We start from the raw sequence: 8,436 nt of genomic DNA on the forward strand, positions 1-8,436 counted from the left end.
AAATGAAGTATAAAAGGAACTTTATAGCTTTATTTCTCATTAGGGGTTTTTTTTGGTGAAATGAGGTGAAACACTTTCTCTCATTTTCTCTAAAGAGGCCTGATAGGAGCATATTTATGCGCCTTAGTTAGCTAGTTCTTATGCATTTTCATTATGTTTTCTGAGTTTAAAGTAGTCTTTTAAGCTAGTTTCATGTGTTTTCAGGTTTTAAGGGCATATTACATAAAATGATGCAAATTGGAGCATTTTAGAGCAAAATTGAGCTGGAATGGAGTGTATGCATATGAAGCACAAGGAATGGACGAGTTTGAAGGTCAAAGGAGCCTAAGAGATGAAGAAATGAAAGTGAAGAACAAAGAATGCAGAAGTGGAAACCAAAGTTTCTAAGTTGGAAGTTTCTATTCGTGGAGGTTTCCATTTTTGAGAGTTTCTATTCTTGGCTTTGGGCTTTTAGATGACCTATCCTAATCCTCTTAGACTTGGGCCGCACCTTTCCCCTTTCTAGAAACCCTTTGCCTTGCCTTGCAAGGCATTCTAGAAGGCCCATCCTTTACCCTATCCATCCAGCCACACCCTAGGCCTTTTCCCATTAAAAATCTGAAGGTTAATTTAAGCGGACCTAATTAACTTGGAGTGTCGAGGTTCATAACTTATTAAATTGATAACTGGAAATCGATTTACGTTGCGTATATTTCATGTGTGGAGAAGAACCCCTTAGCTATTCCATCATCCATTGATTCATCACAATTTTGTCTTACAATCTGTTTTCTTTACAATCTGCCAATTTAATTTAATTTCGTCCAAACACAATCCCCCCATATTTTGTTGAGTCTTTGTCATTCAAATCTGTTTTATTTTGTGTTTTTAAGCAATTGGAGTCATAAACACTTTCAAATTCGTCCAAATCAAGTTCTAGTTTCTGTTTGAGTCAATTTGATTGTTTTAGGCAGTTTTGAGTATTCCAAATCTGTTTTGAGTCATCGTAGTCTTGTTAGAGTCTTTAATTTTAGTTTTTGTGTTTTTAATTCAATTTATATTATATTAGCACCCCTAGTTAATCCCCGGTTAGAACGATCCCTACTTACATCATTACTACAATTGTCACAAATAGGGTTTAATTTGTGTGTCAACATAATTTTCACATCAAGGCCGGCCACTTAGAGAGATTAATCTAGCAATCTTTTCTTCTCTAAGTCATTCATTTCATCTTCACACTTAACCCTTGGTGTGGAGACTTAGAGACACCAAATCTTTGGTGTTTTGGAGATCCTTTCCTTACATCCACAAAGTCCAAAGGAGCACAAAAGGAGAAGGAAATCACAAGCAATATCCAAGGAGCTTGGAGGTGACTTGAAGGCCCTCCACTTGGGTGAATCCCTTGTGTAAACAAGGATGAGCTTCAAGGGTAAAGAAACTCTAAATCTTTACTTCTCTTTAATGTTGTTAAAGAGTTTATTGGTTCACCATATACTAGGCTTTGAAAGTCATGGGTTTTATGAATTGTTTTTGAAAGCATGCCTACTTTAAAGTGTTAATAGTTTGCATATGTATTCAAATGTTCTTACTTGTTCTTAGCTAGGACAAAATTTTTCCTTCAGTAAAATATGTTGATGTTGCGTTGGGTGCGCGGCCAACTTTTGCCTTTTGTGATTGCGACCGAGGAAGGAACACGTCTCGGCCTCTTGGGTTCTCGAACCTGAAGACAAGGCTACTATTCATACGAAGTTCACAAATCGTCGTCGTCGTCGGATTCGATCACAGTGATGGTATTCGTCAGAGTAAACTCACGTCGAATAGACACCAAGGTGTAAGGGCACAAATACTCAAAGAAGATATATGTCTTAACAATAAACGTGGTTCGGCCGTCGAAATGCCGAACTCTGAATCCCACTTGAGAGTATCCAATCATAAACCAACTTGGCGTGCAATGTGCCGAGCCTAATAAACTGTAACACCTAACTTCATCGAGAAGGTTAATGAAATGACCTCGACCAATAAGGATTCGAAAATCCTTCTCGACCGAGACTTGGATAGATAACCAGTCACCCTCGACGCAGTGCTATCTATGCCGACTGAAGATGCTGCGAGACTGGCTGGTTCTACGATGACAGTGCTATCTATGCCAATTGAAGATATCACCGGTTGCCTTCACAGTGCTATTTATCCAAACTGAAGGTGTGTTGGCGAAAAAAGAAAAGGAAAAAATCTCAAGGTTGTTGAGAGAATTTGCGCAGGGAAGTTGTGTGTTGAATTAGAGGGGCTTTGAACGATGCACAGCCTCCTCTATTTATAGCACCAAGTACTTTCTGAATCGAGTTAAAACCCCACTCTGATTAGGATTTCTTCTTCTAATCAAACACCATCTCGACCAGTCCTATTTTCACTATGACTTTGAACCCAGTCCTTTATCAAGCCGGATTCACTTCTATCCATATCTTGCCGAGACTCCTTATTGCGCCAAGATTCAATTACTCGTCTCAGCATGACTTGACCAACCTAGGTTAGGAAGCCCATGAACTAAACGGTCCACGGTAATCTTTCCGTAAGGCATTCCGGGCCAAGAATCCATCTCGGCCCAAACCAATATTTTGGGCCCAAACATTGCCCCCTTGCTTTTGAGGACATTTTTTGGCCTGAAGTTTCTGGCCAAGGCCTAACCTTGAAGAAGTGACACCATGCTCCGTCTTCCTAGGAGCATTTATGAAGCACGATTGCACAATCTTGATCTCGTCAGATATCTCGCAGGGTGTCCTCTTTTCAGCATGACTTGGAATGTCCTTTCATCATTACCTCCTTGATTCATGAGATTTTTGAATTCCTCAAGACGTGTGGATGTCCAAACATCTTCAAATCAATATACCTGTCACCGCATGCCATCATGCAATCTTGATTTACGAATCTTTCGGTACCCTCGAGATCGTGCGGACACCAAAACGTCATTTCTTCATAAAAGACACGGTCACGATATCATCATGACCCCTTAATCTGCGAGTTTTTTGAATCTTTCTCCTGAGTCTGTTAATATTCTCCATCGCTTCATCATTATTAGCGATCTTCCCGATCACTCTTCCCATTTGGTCTTCCATTCCACGAGTCTATAAATACCCGACCTTCTATCATTCATTCTTTATGCTTTCAAATTTTCCTAACTTTCTCTTGCTCAAAGATTAAAAGAAACCCCTTGACTTTCTCCTAGAAACCCTTCGAAACCATTTCCAATGGCCTCCTTCATTTCCAAGCTCTCTAAGGAATGCGACAAATGTGGGACCATCATCGATCAGCACTCAATTAAGACTCTGCGCTTTGAGAGCGATATGAGCACCCTCCACCAAATCCTTGGTCCACTTTTCAAGGATGCAGTGCCACCAGCCATTACCGAGCTCTTCAAGGATTAATGCCTAACACCCCTACTGTCAGGGTTTGAATGGTCAATGTGGGATTTGGCAAAACCCCAAGGCTCCTAGCCCTCGACCACTGCGACCTGGGCAGCCTGGCTTGCTCGGATGGAAAAGATCTTCAGCGAGCAATGGAAAGCGCTTGGCATTTATGATGCCATCCGTATTTCATCTATGGAGCTCGTCGTGGACAAGAAGCTTTTTATGGCAGCCTCAAGCTTCTGGTGCTCAGCCACCAACACTATGATCCTTCCCCTTGGCCCCATGGGTCCTACTATCCTCGACATTACCGCGATCCTAGGGACTTCCCCTTTTGGCATCCCGGTTGACGCTACCCTCTCCGGATACCCATCGACCATCGACTTAAAGACACTTTTCAACGATCGGGCCATCGAGACGCTGAGCGGAGAGGGCCAAGAACCTCTAAAGGAGGAAGTTCAGAAACTTTATAAGAACTTCCTCAACTACAACACTCTCTACCTCCACTTTGCCGGCCGGAGGAATGAGAACCTACGGCAGGGGTAACACGAAGCCTTCCTCTTCTACTGGTATAACAAATTTATTTTTTGTACCAAGTCCAACAAATGTTTGGTCGAGAACATGCCTGTGGCCGAAGCCCTAGCTAGCGGTCACACCCTGGCGCTTAGTCCAGCCATTCTTGCCCATCTCTTACGTTGTTTGGCCGATATGACCCTTTAGAAGATCGACCTACACCAGAGTGGCCCCCTTTGGGTATTCCAACTCTGGCTGCAGGTCTATTTTGTCACCCTTCGGCCAGAGCTTGCCAGCTTCTCGCCTACTGAATCGCTCGGCCTTCAGGTGGCTTCTCAACCAGTACCTTCTCAATAAGCCAAAGATGTGTTCAGATACTTCTTCGGCCTTGATGCCCTTTCCGACGATGAATTCTTGATCTGCCGTCGTCGAAAATATCCTTTATCGGTCAAACTTCCTACATCAACATGGAGTGTAGATGATGATGCTGATCTCCGTCAGTCCTGGGGGTCGTTTGTGCTTACCCACGACTTTCCTCTTGGGTGTGATGCGTACCGATCAAGTTGGGAAGTATATCACCCCCAATTCACTGCTCAGTAACTCGGCTATCTCCAGGGTTACCACGTGGTTCTTCTTACTTCTCGCTCCTAGCTGAGCCAAGGATGCCTATTTGGCTTTTTAGACAAGGAGTGCAAGGATGCAAGAAGGAGTTTCAAGAATGGTGCCAAAAGTTCCGCCTTCGACCAATCGTTCCAGAATCTCTTAGCACTGAGACTTTCAATGATTGGTGGGAAGAGTATACCCAAAACTTTTTTGGTGCTCAGGTCGAAGACGTCCTGAACAAGATCTTCGACGGTCGACCCAATAAGGCTTCTACCGCCCAATCTCAAGGTAACGGTCTATTTCTACCTTCTTCCTTCGACTTTGAACTCTACAAATTTGCTCTTGCTTTCTCAGGTGGTCGGTCATTGAAAAAGGCAGAAGTGGTCACTGTGGCTGCGGCTGGGAAAAAATTGACCATCTCCAAAAGGGCTAAGCCTACCACACAAGCCTTGTTGAGCAAACGGCCTCGTCAAGAAGCCGAGACGGCTCTCGAACCCCCTCAACCCGTAAAACGGGTCAAGAAGCTGGCGAGGAAAAGAGAACGGGAGATTCATGTTATCTCCAGTCACACTACAGAGGCGACGACTCCTAGTGTTTCCCCTTCTACCCCTGTCGTTCAAGTTTCGACAGAGAAATGGCCAGTACAGGCCAAAGAAACGGCCCATGTACAGCCTGTTTCTCAAGTCGTTAGACCAGTTGTTGCTTCACTGGTCGAGGCGTCTGCAATTTCAAGGCTAGCTGCTGTGCCTGTCTTGGAAGGTACTGCCCATTTGGCCGAGCAAAATCTTCCCGTAAATCCAAAACACACGGCAGTCACTCTAGAAGAGAGCGACGAGAGCGATGAGATTCCACTGACGAGTCACCTTCAACCACGTGATCCGCCTCCCCGTGCGTCAGAGGCGGTTGTCCAAGTTGGCCCTTCTATGGCCAATCATGGCAAACGTCATGCCGTCGAGCCAGAAGCGACGGCGGAAACACCCGTTCATCTGCAAAACCAGGACCTCAACATTCCTCCCCAAGAAGCCACTTCGACCTTCGTAAGTACCCCTACCACCTTTCTTTGGTTACTTTTCTGTCTTAGATCTCTAAACCAGGAAGATACTGAATGTCAGGTGCCTACCCATTCTTTTCATCGAACATTTTACGCGCTGAAGGGTGTTATCTATATTTCTTGGCCGCCTCAGTGGCCATCGAACGTAGATAACCTCTATCGGCCGCGTGAACTAAGAAGCAGTCTAAAGCACTAGGCTCGGCCATTAAGTTCTTTAGGTTCGAGCAACGAACCCGAAGATATGGCAGAAGTCTCATCTCGGCAGGTTTAAAACAAAAACCTTCTTGCTATATTCTTTCATAATTTCCTTGTACTTAAAATAATTTTTGTGCGTAGCCTTCATGGGAAGTCATTGAGCGATTTTGAAGCGGCTGGTTCTTCGGCCGTTACGACTGCACCTGCCGATTTAGCTGCTCTGGTTCAGCTACAAGAGGTTTTATCTCTCTCGGCGTCACAAGTCATTGAGCGCAAAGGGCTCGATTTGTTGGGTGCATGCCTAAACGATCTTGGAGCAGATGGCCAAATGAGCGTCGAGGCTGTCGTTTAGGCGTCATCCACCTTGGAGTGAGTTCAGAAATCCTTCAGTATTCTCAAGAATGCTTTCCAGGCTGATGATGACTTGAAAACTGCACTGGCCGTTCAGGAAACTCTTCGTCTGAAGATCGATGCCTTAAAGACGAAAGGGGAAGCCTTCGCCGACCTCTACCGGAAAATGGCCGAACTGGCAAAACGAAGGTCGGCCCTTGCTTCTGAGCTTGCGGTGGACTTTGAGTCGGGTGGGAAATCTTGTCTAACTGAATTTGCAATGAACGCGAAGCGAGTTGAGCAGCTGAAGTTGGACAAGAAGAACAGGCAGGCCGAGCTCATAATGGGTGAAGTGAGGTGGTTGGAGCTGAAAGCACTTCTTGGAACTCTTCTTCCTTCATCACCTTAGAATAATTTGATTGTAAACCATCTTATTAATGAAATGAAACAAGCTTTTACTCTTACATCTCCCATGTGACTGGGTAGTATTTTTTTAAGAACTTTCCATTAATTGGTAATTTGTGAATAATACCGGTTCGATCTCTAAGATGGTATGCCTCTTACCAAGAACTTTATGGACGACAAATGGTCCTTCCCAATTTGGTGACCATTTGCCGAACCTGGGGTCTTTAATTCCCACGGGTAACACAGTTTGCCAAACTAACTCTCTTTCGCCGAACATTTTTTGTTTGACTCTTTGATTATAAGTTCGCTCGACAATTTTCTTTTGTGCCACTAGAAGATTGTAAGTGTCAACCTGATCTCCTTCCAAATCTTCTAACTCTTGTAACATGGCCTGGTTGTATTTGGCGTTGGATAAGCTACTCTGCTCGATCACGCGTAAAGAATTTACACTTAGCTCGACTGGTAACACTGCGTCATGTCCATAAGTGAACGCATATGGGGTGGTTTCTGTTGCTGACCGGGGTGAGGTCTGGTATGCCCATAAGGCTTCATTCAATTTTAAATGCCACATGCCAGGTCTTTCTTTTATCATTTTTTCGAGAATACCGATCAAAACCTTATTACTTGCTTTGGCTTGTCCATTCGTTGTGGATAGTATGGTGTGGACTGCTAAAGCCAAATTTTTAAGCTCGCCATGTACTCTTTGAACCTTTTGGGTCTGAAGACTATGCCATTATTAGTTATGATCGTTTCTGGTACGCCGAACCTGGTCACAATATGTTCCTTCACAAAATCGCAAACCTCATTGGATGTTAATTCGGCGTATGATTTTGCTTCGACCCACTTAGTGAAATAATCCATTGCCACGAGTATCCATGCATGTTTCGCTACTCTAGAGGATGGTGTGATTTTGCCGATCACGTCCATTGCCCATCTTTTGAACGGCCAAGTTTTGGTGACCGAATGAAGTAATTCTGCCGAGGCCCTTTGGATGGGTCCATGAATTTGACACTGGATGCATCTTCATGCATACTCGATACAATCTTTCAATATGCTTGGCCAAAAGTAACTGTGGCGGCGAAGTAACCAACGCATCTTGCGTCCTGATTGATGGGCTCCACAAATTCCTTCATGTACTTCTCTGATTGCTTGAGCGACTTCTTGCGGGCCGAGGCATAACAGTAATAAACCATCTTCGCCTTTTCAATACAACTCATTCTGGTATGAGACATAGTTTATGGCATGAACCTTTGTCTTTCTGTCGTGTTTGCCTCTGGGATTATCAAGGTATTGCATAATTGGCCTTCTCTAGTCGTTTGGTAGCATCTCGACCATGCAACCATCTATAGGATCCTCCTGTTCCAATAACGAAGGTAAGGACATTACATGTGTATGGATGACTTAGTCTCGCTGAAGGATTTGTTGATTAACTAAAGCTGGACATGATTGACGTAAAACGGGTATCATTGGTCCACTCTTGCCCCCTAGGAGTTGTGCACCGGAAGCTATCTGAGTGAGTTCTTCTGCGATAGTGTTCCGTCCACGGGAAATATGATTGAACGTGATACCGTCAAATGACTCGGCCAAGTAACTGGCCACCATGTGATAGGGCGCCAGAGTACAACTCATGCACCAAAAAGTTCCATTAAGTTGGTTAATCACAAGCTCCGAATCACCGAAGACGAGGGCGCGAGCAGCGTGCAAATCATGAAGTACGCTAAGGCCGATAACAAGGGCTTTGTACTTGGCCTGATTGTTGGTGCAATCAAGATCCAACTTGAGGGAAAAGAACTAACGGTGTCGGTGTAGCGACTGGAGTACGATCCCTACACCGGCCAATGTTGACGTGCTGGAACCATCGAAATACATCGTCCAATAATTGTCACCTGTTTCCACCATTCCGATTTCAACATCGGTGCCCCCGAACCCATATGGAGAAGGGTGGTGGGCTAAGAAATCGGTAAA

The sequence above is a fragment of the Malus sylvestris genome, chromosome 4 (assembly GCF_916048215.2).
Source record: "Malus sylvestris chromosome 4, drMalSylv7.2, whole genome shotgun sequence".
In the NCBI taxonomy this organism is placed as follows: domain Eukaryota; kingdom Viridiplantae; phylum Streptophyta; class Magnoliopsida; order Rosales; family Rosaceae; genus Malus; species Malus sylvestris.